Raw genomic sequence first — 18,966 nt, forward strand, 5'->3', positions numbered from 1 at the left:
AAAAAAAATAATAATGAGAATATCAAATCAAAAATTCCCACAAAGAGTTTCAGTGAAAAGCTGTGATGCAGAAGCACTAGTAAAAACAGGTTACTGGTACCTTCTAGTGTTCACTCCAAGTATTGCACCTGACACTTGCACTCAAACCTCAGTGAGAAACTGCAGTGAGCACACGCAGAGAAAGCATATTTATTACTTCTATAAAAAAACACTGGCTCCAGCTGTAAACCTTTCTCTAATGTGTGACTGTGTTGCTCCTCTTTACCGTAACAGCAGTGAAACTTTTTACTGGATCATTTGCCAACATCACAGAGGTCTCTTGCTGATTCCTTCCCTTGAGAGAGACTGTTAGCGTGTCATTAGCGGTCGGGGTGTGTGTTGACGTCTGATGGTCTTCCACTGGCTTCTGCGCCGCACGCTACCGTGACTCCGAGAGCCAGACTGATCCATGAGTCAGAGGAGGCCGTGGGCAACTTGTGGCCTGCTGTACTGCCAGCTCACTCAGCCAGCTTTTGACTGCTGTGGTGACAGCTCCTGTATCTGCTGCAATCTGCGGTCACCGTTGTGGACTTCAAGTGACCAGAGGTACATTCTCATGGTCCTGAGAGGGTAGAGGGAGGAAAGTCCCAGACAAAGTCACATCCGAGGGGAGCAGCTTCTCGGATGTGATAACTAAGTTGGGGATGTGACGTCTAGAAACTTGAAATGAGCTGTTCCCACCTGCCTAAAGCCTCAACAAGGACTTCTTGACTACTTGATAGTTAAGCAAACAAAATGCCTGTACTGGATGTTATAGGCTGGATCCTTTGAGGTTGACCGTGAGTCGCAGAAAGGGTACAAAAACCTCCCTGCCCCCCTATTTCGGCCCGCTCCCAAAGCTTTGAAGTGGTGGCAGATTGTGCACAAACAACATAAACCTCCCTGTGACAAACACTGTGATTTACCACCCAAGGCAAGGAAATTGCCACTAAGAGAGTTCTATTGAGTTTATAGGGCTGTTTTGTACCTTTCGTACCTCCGGACGGACGCTCTTTTGTGATGGCCACTTTGAGAATGCTGAAAATGAGGATTCCCAAAGTGGAGCCAGAACAAATGCCTGAACTGAGGCTAACAGACAGGTTTGTCACTGCTGTGGTGAGGATTTTCAGTGGCCAAATGTTGCTGAATTCAACTGTAAAACTGTATGATTTGTAGGTTTGTAGACATATATTGAACATTTTGTCATTATAGTCCACTAGAGCTAGGAACTGATTTATCCCAGTCCAGCTGAGACAACAAATAATTATACTGTTGTTTAAAAACTAACTATTAAATGTAATGTCTTACGTCATTAAAAAGCTAATATAGTGCTGGCCAAAGGATAAAATAAAGACTGAATCTGTATCATTTTTCTATCCCTGCCTCAACTTTAAAAGAGCATCAGGTCTTTGACTCACATTTCTCCCACTTAGTCAGGGACTAGACTGGGAGCTGGTTTCAGCAACTCACACTGTAATTAGTTCATTAGTTAATAAATTAACAGACAAAATCAAAAGATCATAGGTTAAATAAGAACATTTGCCTGTCAAGTGGAATGTCATGAAGAACTTCAAGTAGAATTATGTGGTGTGTGAAATTCACTTGAGTACTTCTATTGCTACTGCATTCCAGAGGGAGTACTTTGTACAGTACATTATAATTGCAAGCAAAATGTATGTGATCAAAAAACACTGATAACATGTTTATAATGTAACCCTCATAGCAAGGGTAGATCTACAGGGTGGGAAGCAGGGGCAGCTGCTGTCAGCCCCACCACTGACAAACAGCAGACGGCTGAAGTGTTTCATTATAAATTACTTCTAAAACAATACTGCCTCTTAAAATTCATTTCCTATGCAACTAAACAGCAAACATAATTACGTATTTTCCAGTAAACATAATCAGGTTATAATTATGTTGTAATGTTATGTATTTGTTGTATGAATGAAGGGTTACATCTATCCATCTAAGTATGTGGTTGGCTCCAGAGTCCTGTGTCAGGTAGAGTTTGGGCAAGAAAAGCACTGTGAGCAGGGTCAGAGAAAGATCACAGTTTTGAGTCATTTACTAAAGACATTGAGTATGAAGCGAACTTATCCTCATCGTGTTTATCGAAAATGGAATCTGGTTGAAATTATGCTCCTCACAATAAAGTATTTGTTTATTTGTATGTGTTATTCCAAAATAATTCATGCCAAAAATGAAGCACATTTTATTCAGTTCATATGTGAACAGATGACATGTGTTTTCTTTGTAGGTTTTTTTTTATGTATCAGTATATACAGAGGCCAATGCACAGTGTCACGTATGTTGTATTGTTGTATTAGGGTGTCTTATTTGATACTTACCTGCTGAGGATTTTTGTTGTTGTTTTTTTTTTTTAAGTTATGAAGACAAACGTGTAGCTGTTATTTAAGGCAACAGGTATGAAAATAGATATTTGTATAAAAATGTGCATCAGTTACGGTCCCTTTGGTATTGTGCAATACAGGCAGGTCATCATTCAAACATTGACTACAAATTACAAATAACCGTGTATATATACATACACACACACAATCTACCTGTCTATTCCTTCCTCAACAGAGGAATAGATCTGTTGGTTGTTGTTTATGTGCTTATATTTACAACTGCATTGAAAACGCATTGTGCACATGGATGGTTGCCTTTGATTTGTCTCTTCCAAATTTGAACCAAATGGCTGCCTCAGCTTCAAAAGTAAATTTCCCATCAAATTTAAACTGACAGACATGTCTTTAGTATTACTATCACTGTAAGGTCCAATATACTAATGCTTAGAGTGTGGGAGAAAACCAAATGAATGTTGGAGTCCACGTTCATGCCAATCAAGCTGCAATACTTAAAATGATCATTAGAGGGAAGCATTTTCTAAGAAATACGTGACACAGTTTCCTTCAGACTGACTGAACGCTTCAATTTCCCCAGCTGAGAAAGAATTCATGCAAAGTTAAGAAGAAAACTGAGCTTTTCTCTCCAATTTGAGCGTTTTGTGAAAAAAATCTGTAAAAATTTTTACGTCTCCAATAAGGCCATAATCTTCTGTGTGAGGGCTCATATCTTGACTTTAAGAGGTTAAATACCAGAAAGAATGGAGCAATGAAATCTCAAGACTTTTAAGGTATTCTGGAGTAAAACGTGCTGCCCCGTGTCAGAAAACTTGTCTTAGTCACAGGTAATAATCCTCCAACAGGAACACAACTAAAAACACCCAAGAATGGCTAGGAACAAATAACTGGACTATTCTGAAGTGGCCTTCTATGAGTCCTGATGTAAATCATGATGAACATCTGTGGAAAGAGCTATAGCATGCAGTCTGGAGTAGACACCCTTCAAACCTGAGACAGCTGGAGAAGTTTGCTCATGAGGAATGGGTCAAAATACCTTTTGACAGGTACAGAAGTCTCATTGAGAGTTAAAGAAATCGTTTCATTGCAGTGATTGGTTCAAAAGGTTGTGCAGCCAAATATTAAGTTAAGGGTACCATCATTTCTGTCCAGGCCTGTGTCATTAGTTTGTTTTTTAAAATGATTCTGCTGAGCCACAACTCAAAAGCAATGTCTGATTTTCATGAGGTAATTTTTATTTATCATTACTTTAGTTGGTTTCAAGTTATATCTATCTATCTATAGATAGATTGTTTGTTTGTTTGTTTGTTTGTTTGTTTGTTTGTTTTCTACATGGTCATTTTGCTCTTTTTTTCCCCCACTTGAAACTCATGTCCTGACACTAGCATATAAATGTTTTTACAACCTGCACCTATTTTTTCTGAATCTGTGAGGCAAAGGTGAAGCTTGACCGGGCTGCTGAGAAAACGCTGCAGAGCTGTCAAGAACCCAGACAGCGTGGTTGAATGGACTGTCAGGAGCTCAGCGATGGCAAGATAAGCGAACAAAGTGACTACTGTACTCCAGCAGAGGGACGCCTCGCTTACCTCATCCACTCTACGGGTATCTCATTGAAGTGAATCTAATGTTACTGAGGGTCTGATGACAGAGGGAGGCTGTATGTTATGTACATACATACCTTCTGAGGCAAGTTTAGGGCTATTAAAAAAAATCTAACTTGACTCTGGACAATGCACAATCAACACTCCAATATGATGCTGAGTGTCCTCTCAGTAAGGAAGAAGCCTATGGCCAAAACATATGAACACGTGTATTTAACCACTGAATGCTTTTATATTGTTACCGCTCATTTAGCTGATAGATGATATGTTCTGTATTTGTTCAGTAAGAGGAAAAAAAAATCACTTACCAAATGCTGCACGTGATTTTTTTTTTATGGGAGCTTGATCATAAACCCTAATGACGTGTTGTTTTATTTTGTATTTAGATCATATTTAAACACAGTCGCTCAAAATGCAGGTAAAAAAGTAATTTACCAAAATGAAACAATTAAATATAATTAAATTAATTTGCAGATACATTATTATCATATTAACTCAATTATATGTTTTACAATGATCATTACTGCACCAACAAATCAGTGCAAAGAGGACATTAATCTTGAGGAGATCTTGACCACAGTTTCACTTTTGAATTCGTTTTTGATTGCCCACTAGATGATGAGGTCATTCAAACAACACAACATGAAGCCCATAAACACATGAGTTGTGCTATCACAGGCTGACGTCCTGCAGATGTAATCACAAAAGAATGCATGAGGCAATCAAAGTATTATCTTATGATCTTCATATCAAACTTCAAATAACTGCGCCTCTCCTCCCACCTCTTCACCTTTATTCCTTTTCCTCCTCGCTCCCTCTTTGATTCTCCGTCCAGCAGCTTTACTGTCCGCGTTTAGCAGTTACATTCTTGCTTTCTGATCAAAAAAAGCCCAATGAGCTCATTAAAATTCCTGCTTGGGAGACTCTAGCAGCATGGGAGAGAAGGCCTGTGAGCCTGACACTGGCATTCAGCCTCTTTTGAGGCTGCGAGCAGGCACAGAGGCGCAGCGAGCTGCAGAGGCCACTCACGTGCACAGGAGTGTAGAGAGCAGCCTCACTGAGAGAGACAATGGGTGGAAGCACCTCAATCTCTGAAAGCAACCAGACCTGGCAACCTCTCTGTGACTCTATCTCCATCTTCTCCTTCGGTGCAGCTCTTTATGGCTCATCTCTAAAGTTTGAAATGCTCCTTCGACAACAAATGACCAGTGCCTGTGGAGTGCGCAAATACAAATGCCAGAGAACTCTGGGTTGTCAAAGAAAAAATGCAGCTGGGAAAGTGAGTTTTTACTAATTCCCTACCTGAAACAGGTTTCGCATGTACATCACGGTCAGCTTAGTCTGGGATAACAGCTGTAGCTGAGTTACTGTGCACTTGAACGCAGTTTCTTTTTAGCTCTATTTCCTATTTGTGGTAAGTAAATAAACTGTTTACTCAATTACTTACACTTCACTTTACTTCATGGTATTTCCCTTTATGCTGCTGTCTCACAACATTTTATAAGGACATATTGTAGTTTCTATTACTTTCTATTACATTCACCAAACTAAAGTACAACTTTAAATAAGATGGTCTTTTCCAGTTGCCCATAAATTATATGAAATGCACTCAATCGTTTTCTATTAGATCTTTCTTTAGAAAGAAAACTAATTTAATGAAGAGATACTAAAGCATGTTCTACACATTCACTCTGGTTACTCACTCAGGTACGTCTTGTCCTTTATTGTTATGTATCGTGCTGTCGTGTGCAGCAGAGATTTGTCTGCAGTCTTTGCTGTTGGCATGGCCGGATTAAAGGTCTAAATTCACTGTGAAACCCCTTGTTATTAATGTTTCATGCTTGATTTTGCATATTACTGATCAGATCACTCAACAGCAAATCTTAGGTCAGGGAGTATTCCAGTGTAGAAATATGTCCACTATGCATAGAAAGTGCTAAGTGGCTCAGTTTGGACCCATCTGGTTGTGAGTATTTCATTTACTTTAGTAAAAGCGGCAATACCACATTGCTAGACTGTGTTAGTCTAGCATTCATTAGGATATATAAGTAAAAGTACAAAAGTATTACCTTAAAAAAAGGTTGAAGTACCAAAAGTAAAAGCACTCCTGATGAAGACTGGCTCATTTTACATTAATTAATATGTTTGTTTTTATTTTTAATTATAATTACTAAGGTACGACTGCAGAAACATTACTAATGTTGCAGGTAGTAGCTAAAGGTGGGACTAATATTATCCATGAGTATAGCATGGTGGGGGCGGCAGTGGCTTAGTTGATAAAGAGGTTGCCTATCAACTCATGGCCTCGGGGTTTGTCGCCCGACTTCTCCTGACTGTAAAGCGAAGTGAAGTTGTCCCTGAACAAGGCACTGAAACCTCACACATTCCAAAGACTCCAGCCACAGAGGCTGCACAAGCCCGGTGACAGTCTGTATGAAACCTAAATGTGCACACACTATGGTGATTACCCCCATGATAATAAGCAGAAAAAAGAAAATGTACAAATGTACAGTCAGCTGGCTTGTCCATTATAATCTCATCAATCTCAATCATTTACTAGCTGATTAGATTTGGCATTAAGATGCTGCATCTTCAAAAACTAAAACTAAAACCAAATTTTTGGAAGTAAAAAGTGCAAAATTTCCCTCTGAATTGTAGTGAAGTAAAAGTAACATATACAATACATAAAAAATTAATTATAATACTCAAGTAAGGTACAAGTAAACAACTAAAAAACTGTACTCGGGTACAGTACTTGAGTAAATGGAAGGAAGTGTGCTGCCTAACACCAGTTACACAGCTGGATGTGCACTTAGCTGCTGTCTAAGTGCACATGTTGAGGTGATTAATAATTCAAATAACAAACTGCACGGACACCACAGTGCAAACAAGCACTCGATTAAGTGACAGAGAACTCAGTGGTGCCACAATCCTGCAGTCCTCTACAGTCAGGAAGCATTCAGACATCAGTCTGTTGATCTTCACCTCTTTCATTTAAAATAACATAGGGAATAGTTGCTTTAGTAAAACAAATCTGTGTGAGATACGTCCCTGTTAATGCGTCAAAAAGCAGATTAAAGATGTTGTTAATGAGTCATATATGTAAAATATATAGCAACATAACATATAGCAAAGCCCTCAAATAGCTGCTCAGGTGAAAAGGTGGAACCTTAACTGGCTCCAACTGTTTGCTGAAAACCAGACTGAAGGCAGAGAGAACAATAAACAGGGGCTAACGCTGGACGCAGTGGAAGTCTGAGAGAGCCTCATCATGAGCAAAGAGTCACAACCCTAGGCAGGATGATTTTCCACAAATGGTTTTGTTTGACCTCATATAAATCCATCCAACCACCTCTGAACTCCTAAACGTTTGACACACTGTGTTAAAAGAGCGATGGCTCCTGCACAGCTCTTCATTCATTTATTTTACTTACTTTACATATTCCGTATATATATTGAGTTTTTTTGTATTGATGTTATTGGTTATGTGTTTTTATGTTAGTGTTGGATCTTTCCTGGTTGTGGTTCCCTTTCTTTCTATCTGTGTTGGGAACAACTGTAATGAGGCAAAACAATTTACCTCTGGGATTAATAAAGGTTTTTTGAATCTTGAATTCTCTACAGATATAAAGCTGCTCAAATGTATTTTCATATTTCAAAAAGTGTGTTTAAAGGGCGAGTTCACTGATTTGGGACTTGCTTCCTCTTGTTTGATTTGGGGGAAATACATGTGTATGAGTGGTATTAAATGTCTGTCTACCTCCCCTACATTAAGCAATTTCCCTGCTTCTGTGATGATGTCATCTGGGGGAGTTTTTCAATCCAGACTGGTTCACTGTGTTCCTGATACTACTGCAATTGTAGTATTGGGCAATTGTAGTGTTGGTTGAGCTGCTCCCAACAAATACAAAGAAAACACCATATATGTTCTGGCCATTACATAGATTTGTCAGTTGCATGTGCAAATTGTCCAAACATCTTGTTGCACCATATTTTCTTGTACAGTAGAACATCAGAAGTATTTGTTCCTTAATGGAGCATTCCCATTTTTAATTTCCATTTCCAATTTTATTGAACAGCAGGGTGTAAACAAGGTGCTAGCCTAAAAAAGTACTCCACTACAAGTACAAGTACCACTTCAAATGTTGCACTCAAGCAGAAGCATGCTTTAAAATGTACTGCAACTACAAGTACAAGAGGTACATTAAGAAAACAATGAATTGAAACAACACTGAATTTAAAGCTGTTGATAACACAAATACAAGTTTTATCCAGATTATTTAAAAAGCTCTCAAAATTAATAATTACAGCAAAGAAACTGTGTAGTAACTAATCAAAGATATAGCCCAAAGATATGTGTTACCTCGAGACTTAGTGTGAAACCAAAGTGGCACAGTGAGTGATGGTGCTGATTGTAATTACTTGTAATCCAGAGTAATACCTGATACTTTATGAGTTCATTTATTTTGTAAGAATCTGAAAAGTGTAACTACTAACTAAAGCTAAAGTAGAGCAGCCTGATAGTGTAATGGTAACATCACCCCCCTCCATGCAGGAGACCTACCTCCTGTAGGGGTCCTTATGCAAGACTTCCTTATGCTTACCCTGTCTTTTAAGTTGCCTGTTACCTTGTAAGTCGCTTTGAATAAAAGCATCTGCCAAATGACCAAATTGTAATTGAATGCAGCGGAGTAGAAGTGCAATATTTCTCTCTGAACTGAAATGCAGTAAAAGCACAAGAAACACTCAAGTAAAGTTCAAGTAATCAACAATCTAATTACTTAAGTCTTAAGTACTTAAGTACTTAGTTACCTACCACCTCTCTTGCACAGTTTGCTCCACTGCAAAAGGCCTGTAGTTAGTGGTTACTTTGCAGATTGGGCTTTTACATTCAAATTGTCCTTAACTACATGATATTAAAACAAACAGCACTTAAAGTTTTCAACGTGACCTGCAAGAGCACCCCTGTCCTGAGGCATCAACACCAATAATTAATATAATGACTAAAGATGTGACCTCAATAGAGGTTTGCATGACGAGAATTTCCACTTTTGATACTTTGAGTATATTTTGCTGATAATACTTCTAATGCAACTTATATTTTCATTTTTAACCCAGAATTCATTACATTGCTAATTTGACTTAATTTTGCGAAGCGTATGCATCCACCGCTTTCTTTCTTTTCTTTGTTCCCTCAAACATCACTGAATGGGCATTGAAATGCAAGGACAGGGTAGGTTTGCGTTATTTACATGAATCATGTAACTAATGTTACCTGCTGCAGTGCTGAATACAAGGTTGGAGCTAAGATCAAAAAGCCTGCATGGGAATAAACAAGCATGAAGGATGAAAACTGTTTGCTGTGTCCCTTTTTTTAAATCAACACTTTAACTACAGGGTTTGGTTTGGGTGTATTTGTTGGTGAATATGAGTTGGGTTTGTTCAAGATCAGAGAGAGCCTTGATGATCCTTCCACCCACTTCTCCTCAAGAGAGAAAATTCAATTAGAGCTCCAAAAACGCATTGATTTCTCGGACAATACATGTGTAACTGGTTTTTATTTGATCATTCCAACTGTGGTAACTGCTGTAAACTGTAAAGCTGTAGCTGCAAAGCCGGTGAAAAATCGAACAATAAATGAAACTTTATCTAACTTTTCCCCGTCTGCAACTGCTGGATTGAGTTAGCCCGGCCCATCTGGTGCAGCAAATGGCCCAACTCGCCAGGGAGCGAGGGGAGTGAGAAAGGAGGAGATGGTAAAGGGAAGGGGTGTGGGGCGGGGGGGTCGGATTGAAAACAGATCAGCAGCCTGGAGATCTCAACACCACCGCATGTCTCTGCAACTACTGCCGAGTGCAGCCAAACCCTCTCTGAGTCACAAGCCTATCCTAGGAGAAAGAAAAAAAAAAAAAAACAAGCTTTCACAAATCATGTTAGTTTTCTGAAGGAGCGCGCAAAGTACGCACACGAGAGCGCACCAGGAGGAGATGGATTGTAAGAAAAAGTTAGACGCTCCTCCGCTCTGAATCGCTGTCCGGGACAGAGGAGGAGGAGGAGGTGGAGGAGGAGAGCCTCGTAATGCCGAGCAAACTTCGCGTGTTTCCAAACTTTTCTTAACTCGGTTCATGGAAGTTTCGCGTCAAGTCCGGAGAGGCTTGTTTGCGCGTTTTGGCGTTCAGTGCCAGCGTAGTGCTGAGTTTACGGGAATCCGACTTCACATTTAAGTTTTCCTCGGACAAAAAAAAGAAGAGAGACTTCAACGGGAAGACAGACGCAGCGGGGGTAAGGAAGCTGTTGTATTAGTGAGTGTATGTGTGTGTGTTTGTTTTAAATCCACACTACAGTGATGTAAAAAAAAAACTGATTTACTGCCGAGTTTCTTCCCCTTTCGTCGCCTCTTTTTCTGTTCCCTTTGCGTGTCAGCGGCAGATGAGGCTTGTAGGGCAGCTTCACATCTCATTTGCACTTTGAACTTATCTGACAGAAGAATCCAAAAAATGTCTTTTTGTCCTGCAACTTGATCCATATGGGAAGAGATGTGATCAGAAAGCTCGGCGCCAAGCCCTCTCCATAGCTTTTAATAGTTGATCACAGGCTTTTTTTTTTTCTTTTTCTTTTTTGGTGGTGGTTGCCACTGCAGTCTCCAAACATTGTAGCTGATGGAAATGTTTTATGCTTAATTCAGAGATGAAATCAACTTAAAATACTTATGATCTATTTAAGAGAAATCCCACTTATTCTGCTTTGTGTGGTTAAAATAAAATGCATAAAAACAATCAGTTTAGAGTGTTGGACTAACGCAACCACTCAACTTTCCTTTTCTCACTTTTAGAGCACTTGTAGAATTAAGAGATTAAAAAATGCAAAAGGCACCAGACATCACGCACAAAGTGTGAGGAATGCAGTAGCAGCGTGGACATATTGCTGCCTATGACAGGCCTGTGGGAGATGTGTACTTATTGTTGAAAGATTCAAAGTTTACTGTTTGTTCTGCAGGCTGAGTAGTCAACAAACACTTGACGCCTTTGTGGGGCCCTTAAGCAGCTATATTTGCTCTTGGCTTTTACCCCTATCTAATAGGCGCTGCTAATGATCTCCAAACTCTCATGCGTGGATTCATAAGTCCCACTTTTTTTTTGTTGGTTGTTGTGGCCTACATATAAGTGTGTTTGTTTTTTTTCATAGAAGTCACATTTGAAAATCAAATGGGTGCTTGGATATTTTATTTTCCTGCATGCTGATGAGACACAAACCCAGAAAAAAGTTGGAAAAGAGGCTTTATGGAATAATGAGAGCAAAGGTAAAAGAAATAAAAAAAAAACACTCAAAATAAACGTGTAAAAGCATAAATGATATGATTTTTTGAGATCTTCTTGAGCCGAGTGCATGTGTGTGTTTTTGCCGCTTCACATGATGACAAACCTGTTCAGAGCTGAGGTGATTTGCATGAGAAAAAACTAAAAAAAAGTTTTAGTGCATTTGCCCATTGTGAAGAATGAAGAGTTCCAACAGTTAGGGCCTGCACACAGTGAAAGGAGTAAAGAATGGATGAGCCTATTCAGCTCATTCAGCTTCAGTTTGGGGGCACCGCTCTGCTGTGTTCAGAGACCCATAGTAGCCATGTCACTTTCATCTCCTCAGCCCCAGCCCCTGTGCGCTGGATTTTGCTCCCCCATTTTCACACATCGCCTCTGTGCACAGGCCCCACTTTATTGATCCAGTTTTTTTTTTTTTTCAGCTTTTTTTTGGAAGAAAATTTAATGAACCAAATACTGGAAAAGGAGTGACCGCATAGTGTGTGTCTGTGTTTGTGTGTTGGAGGGGTCCAGGCTAAGGAGGAGGAGGAGAAGGTGGAATAGGAGGAGGTGGAGGAGGGGGGTACAGCGTTTTTTGAAAGCAAATACCGATGAAGTCTAGCGTACAGCGACCGAGAGGAGGGTTGGAGGAGAGGGTGAAGTCTGAGTGACTCTGAGGAGGAGGGGGAGGAGCACCCCACCACCACCACCACCTCCTCCTCCTGCTAGACCACAGTCCTGCTGAGTAAACTCCTTCAACCCCAACTCATCCCACTGTGACCCTCATTTCACTGAGCTAAGGCACTGTACTGTGCCAATGAAGCCATTCAGCAGCCTGTCACCTCATGATGGCAGCAGTAAGAAAAGGAAGCCCACGCGGGGAGGTGTTAGGTGTGGTGGGCCGGAGGGAGGCTTTTGGGGCCTCGGTGGTTCGGCTGAAAAATGTTTGCACTGGAATTTAGTGGCTGGGGATGAAAGGTAGCTGCTGGTTTTTTCCCCTTAGCACTGTGTAAACGTCTGAGCTGCCGCAGAACACACTGTAGGTAGTAGAACATATAACTGATCATTTATATCAACTGTTTTATAAGATGAATTGGCCTAAGACAGCTCTCCGCATTCCTCATTCAAATTAGTTAGTGAAGTCCTACATTTCCTGTGATCCATTAACTTTACACAAGCACTACAGAATAAGGATGAGGCCTAATGCAAGTCTGAGAGTGTGGTTTCCAAACCCAATAGGAACCTAATGCAATTGAGTTTGTCATTTTGGTTGTAATATAATTTAACTTTAAATTAGACAAAAGAAGAAGCATGAAATAATATTGTGCATTACAAAAAATGTTAGAATACAAGTGCAACTACACCCAATTAGTTTAGTTTGACCTAGGAACCTGAACCCTACCCGAATCCCAACATGATGTCTAAACCCGATCTAAACTCTTAGGTACCGATGGGTCCAGGCACACATTGTTTCTGCTTAACAACTCTTCGTGGCCATGAATATGATCCTAACATCAGTGTTTCCAAATTGGACTTTTGTCCCTGCAGAGGCCCTGTGAGACCTGGAGCCTGCAGACGGGTGCGCCGTTGTGGATTCAAATGTCCTCATGCGCAGGCATGAATTGATGAGACTTTAATGGCCATTTAGGAGGCTGTAAGAGGTGATGCCATTGCGATCTTTCACAATCAGCCTGCACTTCAGATGGAGGGAAGAGTGGCAGAGCAACATAGAGAGAGAGATGGCTGCTCACATTGATGTGTAGAGCCCTTCACTGAGTTCCCTGGCTAGTGAGGATGGCACAGGACAATCCTCTCTTGTTTTAACGGCTGTTGTTTCGCTCCCCTCAAGGCATCCTGTTCATTCTCACTCAAGTGTGCGAGGTTAAATAGGCTAACATCATATCCGGATTTGATGGGGGGAAAAAGGGGTGGGTTGCACATTTCACTCCATCCCTTCCCCTCCCCCTCCTCCTGCTTCGCCCTCTTTATACTAGAGCAGCTACGAGTGGGCACTCCATTCCCAAGCACAGAGAGTAGGGTCATGCTGGATTGTAGCGCTGCTCTCAAAGGAACACATTCACAGCATATGGCACCTGAAAACACATGATGCTAAAAAACGGGGTGGAGGCTGATGTATGTTTAACAAGCCGTTTAAAGGGCTGTAGGGTAAAATAACCGACAAGCTCATTACAGGGTGATTGACCTCATCAATCACTGGAGGCACTCCTCTTCATCTAAAGTGGGAATGCACAATTGCAGCAGAACAAGAAAAAACTGATCTCTAAGTCATATGCCTAACGACTCGCTTCCTATTCCTGTGCCTGTGTGTTGTAAATGTTAAACTATAAAAAGATGAAGATAGCCAGCTTCATTATCTCCAAAAAGGGAGGAAAACCTGAATAGATTTAGTGCTGTATACAGTGATCCCTGTGTGGTGTATCTTGTGTCATCGCCAGCCCAGGCTAGAGATCTCCCCATCAGGTCTTGGCCAAACTCTTCACACACTCCTTAAATCACATGCTGAGTCATCGGAAACCCAATTTCCCAAACGCATTTTTAGCAGTAACATCATCATTGTCTATCAGCCTACAAAAGAACAATGGTGGTCCTAGCTCAGGGGTCTTCTGGGAAGCCCTGCCCAGGTCACAGGAGGTCACTTAATTTGTGGGGGGGGGGGGGGGGGGGGGATGGTGAGACTGATTTTATTATCTCAACACAAGATAAACTCACGGGACAATCAAAAGTGGCAAGACGCAATATCATTGTGTAATACAGAGGTCTAACAAACAGTCTGTTAACTAGAAAGAATGTATGAAATTAAAACACAAAAATACAACTCTGGTCCTGTTGCACCCATCTCAGGCTTTTGTGACTCCAACAATGTTACAGGCCTGCTGCATGCTTGTTGACACAAAAAAAGGCAGCAAAGAAGAAGAGGAGGTCACACATGAGCCTCCTCAGGAAGCATTATTTTTGCCTTATTAGTTCAATGCTAAACTGGTGAAAATCTGCTGCCAATCGGTGCTTCCACTGGTGGCCATTTTGATATGGCATAATGTCAGGTACCTAGGAAGATTTCCTGCCATGCTGTGAGTTCATACTGTCCACATCCTTCAAAAACTTTTTGACTGGCTATCTTTCAAATTCAAATTTAAGAAAAAGTAAATTTTGGATCCATGGGATTCATACTATAATCAGAACAAAGCATTGGTTGACCAAAACATGACATTTTATGACATCACATTGGACTGTTTAAATAATGATGGGAATTCATTTTAAGTAATTGTTTCCGTTCTCCTATTGTGGTTCATTTATTTCTTCCTGGTTCCTAAATAAACGAGAAGATGTAACTCCCATTAGGCCTGTGAATAGAAGAAGGGAAAGGATCCTGGTTTTCCTCTACATTTCTTTATCAAACACCCTGGAAGACTTTCTATGTGAAAGATGGCTATCAAGATGGTTTAGACAATGGTGTGTTGTCTGTGATGTTTGCCATGGCCCTAATCTGATGTAGAGGCGACAAAAAGCAGCCAGCACACAGAGCAAGAAAGAGGAGGGGGAGCGGAAAGTGTTTGTGCTCCTAACTCTGGTGTTTGTGTTGGAAGTTATGATTTACACCAGGCCCTCCCATAGCTACAAAGTCGACGCAGCCTCAAGGGCAGGGCGGTTGGCCTCCTTTTCTTACGTTTCCATATAACGGGAGATATTAGATTCCAAATCGCACTGATTGAGCGCCAAGCCACAGTCTCCTCACAGATAGAAGCCGGAGACAAGAGATGGAAAGACGGGGAGAGTCAAGAGTTGAGCGCGGATATAGAGACATGTGGTTGTCTTTAGCAACCAGCTCCGTAACCCCCTCCTCAAAAGCGCGTCTGTTGCTGCCATCATCTCCTCGCTCTGTCTCTCTCTCTCTTGTCTCTCGCTCGGGCTCTGGGCCAAACTGGGGTTTGCTCGTGTTTTGTAATCAGCTCATTAGAGAGAAAGTGGGATGAAAACCACATTGATTATGTGCGGGGTCGTCGTTGCGTTCGGCTCTTTCACATGCGAGGTTTCACAATGTCAGGCTGCTCTAAGGGTGAACTCGGCGGTGTCGGTGTGTAGCATAGCATTCCAGGGAAGAAGAAGGTGGTGAAACAGCAGAAAATCTACATATAGTGTCATTTTCTGTGTGGGAAATGTAGAATACAGTGTATTTGTCTTCTCTCAGCTTGTTTAACATACTTACTTTTCTTAAGCGTGCTACAGTTTTTCACCTTATAAATTACCTCTACACAAAATAAATGCAGGTTAAACAGAACGCATTGGTTCTTTACAACATTACTGCTTTATATCCCCTCCACCTGTCTGAGCAGGCTTATATGATGCATTTCATAAAAAGGTAATTTTTCCATGAAACATAATCCTTTCTAAAAGCTGGCCCAGGCCAAAAAAGTAGTTACACCTAACACTAAAAGGTCTCACCTGTTGACACGCTACTGACAGCTGCTACTGATGTGTCCGCAGCCCACGCAAAAGCACACGGTCACTAACATCCCCCAAACTTCAAGGGGAGTCCCCCATGCTGTCTGTCTGTGGAGCTGGACTGAGATCTGACTTGGAAGTAACAGCAGCTGCACACAAGGAATCTTTGGTGTACGGGCCAGGAAAGCACAACCACAAACACACTCAGACTGTAACACAGTATCACGATCCCTTCTACCGGAGAGACGAATTCACCGCAACAATGTCGAAGTTGCAACACAGTGAAACCTGAGTGTTGCAAATTGCTATTTTGATTTGGTTAACTCTCACACGCACGCACACACGAAGCCAGTTTTGCCGAGGTTATTGACAGCTGAAGCAGTCGAGAGTGAGTGCTAACAACACATTTAGGATGAATGACCGGGGCCAAATGCTTCAGAGAGGAAGCTGGCTCAACTCAGCGGTGTGTAACGTGGCACCGGTGACAGCTGTGACTTTTACACACAGACACACCTACTTCTATCGCCTGTTTACAGGGTCACTTAGTGTTCATTTAGCTGTGACATGTTGCAATAAAAATATTACAGACACCCATGAAGTCATGCTTATTTGTTATCAATGAATGTGACCGTGACAACATTTTGAGACAAGCAGCAAACCCTCACATTTGGTATTCTTAGCCACATCAGCAGCCTGAATCACAGAATGGTGATTCCAGGTGGCTGACTAAAGCTTGATTTATGCTTCTGCATCAAATGTATACCATACCTATGGCATAGGCATGGACCAGACGGTAATTGGTCCACTTCAGCATGGAGTTTCAGTCACCATTGTTTGTAGTCACCACCCTAGTGCCGAAAAAATTCATCTTTGCTCATCAGCTATCCTGCATTTTATCAGTTTGATGATGTCATACATGTGTAGTGCTACATTGGTGGGATACACCATAAGTTAATTTGGTACCCTTGCATGTTCATTTACTGTATTTACTTGATACTTTCTCAAGACAAAGACAAAAACACAAAGTGGATCCATGTAGATTCCTCCCTGCTGCGGAATCTATGTAAGGCCATGAGCTCCACATCTGTTTTTTGTTGGTTGAGGGAGTCGAGGAGATCATCCACAGGATATTGCTGTTACTAGAAGGAAAGGTCAGGTTCAGGGGTGGGGTAAGAACTCATCCATAGGGCTTTTCGCTGCTGTTTTAGATTCCTTTTATATTAGATCACTCGTTAGATACTGATTACTTCTGCAATCCACTGGATGGTTTTGGTAATGGATTTGAATCCTCCATGTGCAGTCCGGAGATAGTTTGTAATCAAAGATTAACAAAAACTGGAATGTGTTAGAGATTTTTTTTAAAGCCTCAATTTACATGAGTGCATAATTTAAAAAAATATCTTATAGATTGTACATGTAGCCATCTAGGTTAGCCCCCATCCCCCCCACAGAAAACCCTGTGCCCTGCTTTGAGAAAACATATTGTGGCAATACTCTCCTTCCTGCTTGAATGACCTGGATCTATACATGTGTGACAGCCTAATGATGATGTTTCAACCTCTGAATCAGACTCATGTGTTGCTGTCAGACCTTTCACAGTCTTCTTCATGGTCCTTCTTTCCTGCTCCTTCTTTTTGACTCATCTTTCTCCTAAGCAAGGTGATTCACCCGTGGAGAATGTGTCCGAGTCTAAACTTGTCTTCTCTCAGAGGTCTTAGAAGCTTGTCGTCCACTTAAGTGAATGATTTGTCAACGAAAAAACATTGTTTCAAAAAACTTGAAAAATTAATAGATTTTTAATAAATCCCATATGTCTTTGAAAGTAGGAACCACAAACCACAAAAGAAACGGTCAAACTTGACACAGAAATATTCAGTAAAATTATTATTTTAGATTTTAGTGTCACATATGGTTGGTGTGACCAGCAGTCTTTGGACAGAGGTGTTGTTGCTCTTAAGAGTTTAGTATTTGTTTCAGAAGTCTTGGAAGATGCAATAACATGTTTTTTGGCCCCGTAGGGGAAGCAGAAAACTTCTATGAGATATTGCTATTTTAAGTTGACATTGAAAACATATGGTTAGCATACAGTTAAGTCGCACATCCAGCAGGCACAGAGCAGGGGTGTAACGGTTATGAAACCAAGGACTTGACGTGTCATGGTATGGGAACCGCCCCACCACCGGCCGACCAAATGTTATCTGCATTGCAGTTCCTTTGTGTTAATAGTTGCTAACTAATTCAATTTACTAGCCTGGAAATCTGACATTTCTTGTTGTAAAAGTCCATGTGTGCAGAACTTATGTTAAGTAAAGTCACTGTGGATGAATAAAAGACTCTCTATGAGCTTCAGTTCTGGTCAGGCATTCAGTGTAGGTTGTCTGTATTTAACTGTAGACCAGTTCAATCCTACTGTAATGAAGTTTTAAAAATGCACAGATGATCAAGTGTAAGTTGGCAGTTTTGAATGTGAAAAACCATAGGTGAAAGTTTTAGAATGCGGTTTTAAAAATGAATACCTTGCGACTGTAAGGTGCTGCTGCAGCCAGGACTAAAAATGAGCTCTGTTGTCTCAGGAAGGAAGTATTTTGTAAGCGAAAAGAGCTCCCATGGAGGGAACATTTGGTAAGTTAAATTAAAGGCTTCTTGTGAAGAGTACCAGAGAAAGTCCGGCCAAGGTGGTTAGGGCTGGCCATGTGCGGTGAAAGGCAGCTGTTTTTGTCTGAATTATGTGACGAGCTCTGTAGATCCCGATATAGTGAAGGTACAACACAGTGTGCACAGTGAAAGAAGATGCCTGTGTGGACCCATTCGCCACTGCTTGTCATTATCCTTACACCTGTCTACCTGTAAATTAGGTCTGATAGTTGCAGCATTCTTTTGAGTATGGCGGATAGCTTTTAGCCCACTTCAATGTAACTGAAGAAAATGTTATGAGCAGCACCAGTGCATAAACAGAATGGTTTTTCGTATAAGAGCATAAGTGACAGGTTCTTATTATGATGGTGAAAAAGAAGTTATTTACTGCTAATCAGCTATGTTCTTCTTTAATGATTGTTCTAAACATTGCATCAGAGCTGAGAATATAAGATAGCACATTTAAAATCTGCATGGTTTAATGCAACTTGGCATTTTTTGTATTCCGTATTTGCTCTCCTGCTACTTCAAATTACTTTTTTATAGGAATTTCAATAGCAATCATTAACCTTGAAGCTGTTGTTTGCAAAA

At 40.9% G+C, this 18,966-nt stretch overlaps 1 protein-coding gene across 1 annotated transcript in view; it reads left to right on the top strand.

The window, feature by feature from the left end:
* Positions 1-9,779: 9,779 nt before the first annotated feature.
* The window catches only part of gli2a (GLI family zinc finger 2a), a 65,456-nt gene continuing 56,269 nt past the window's right edge, over positions 9,780-18,966 (top strand). The window contains exon 1 of the mRNA XM_026376992.1: positions 9,780-10,267. The gene's annotated coding sequence lies outside the window, so the exon portion shown is untranslated. The remainder of the gene's footprint in view (positions 10,268-18,966) is intronic.

The sequence above is a fragment of the Anabas testudineus genome, chromosome 21 (genome assembly GCF_900324465.2).
Source record: "Anabas testudineus chromosome 21, fAnaTes1.2, whole genome shotgun sequence".
NCBI classification, from domain to species: Eukaryota; Metazoa; Chordata; class Actinopteri; order Anabantiformes; family Anabantidae; genus Anabas; species Anabas testudineus.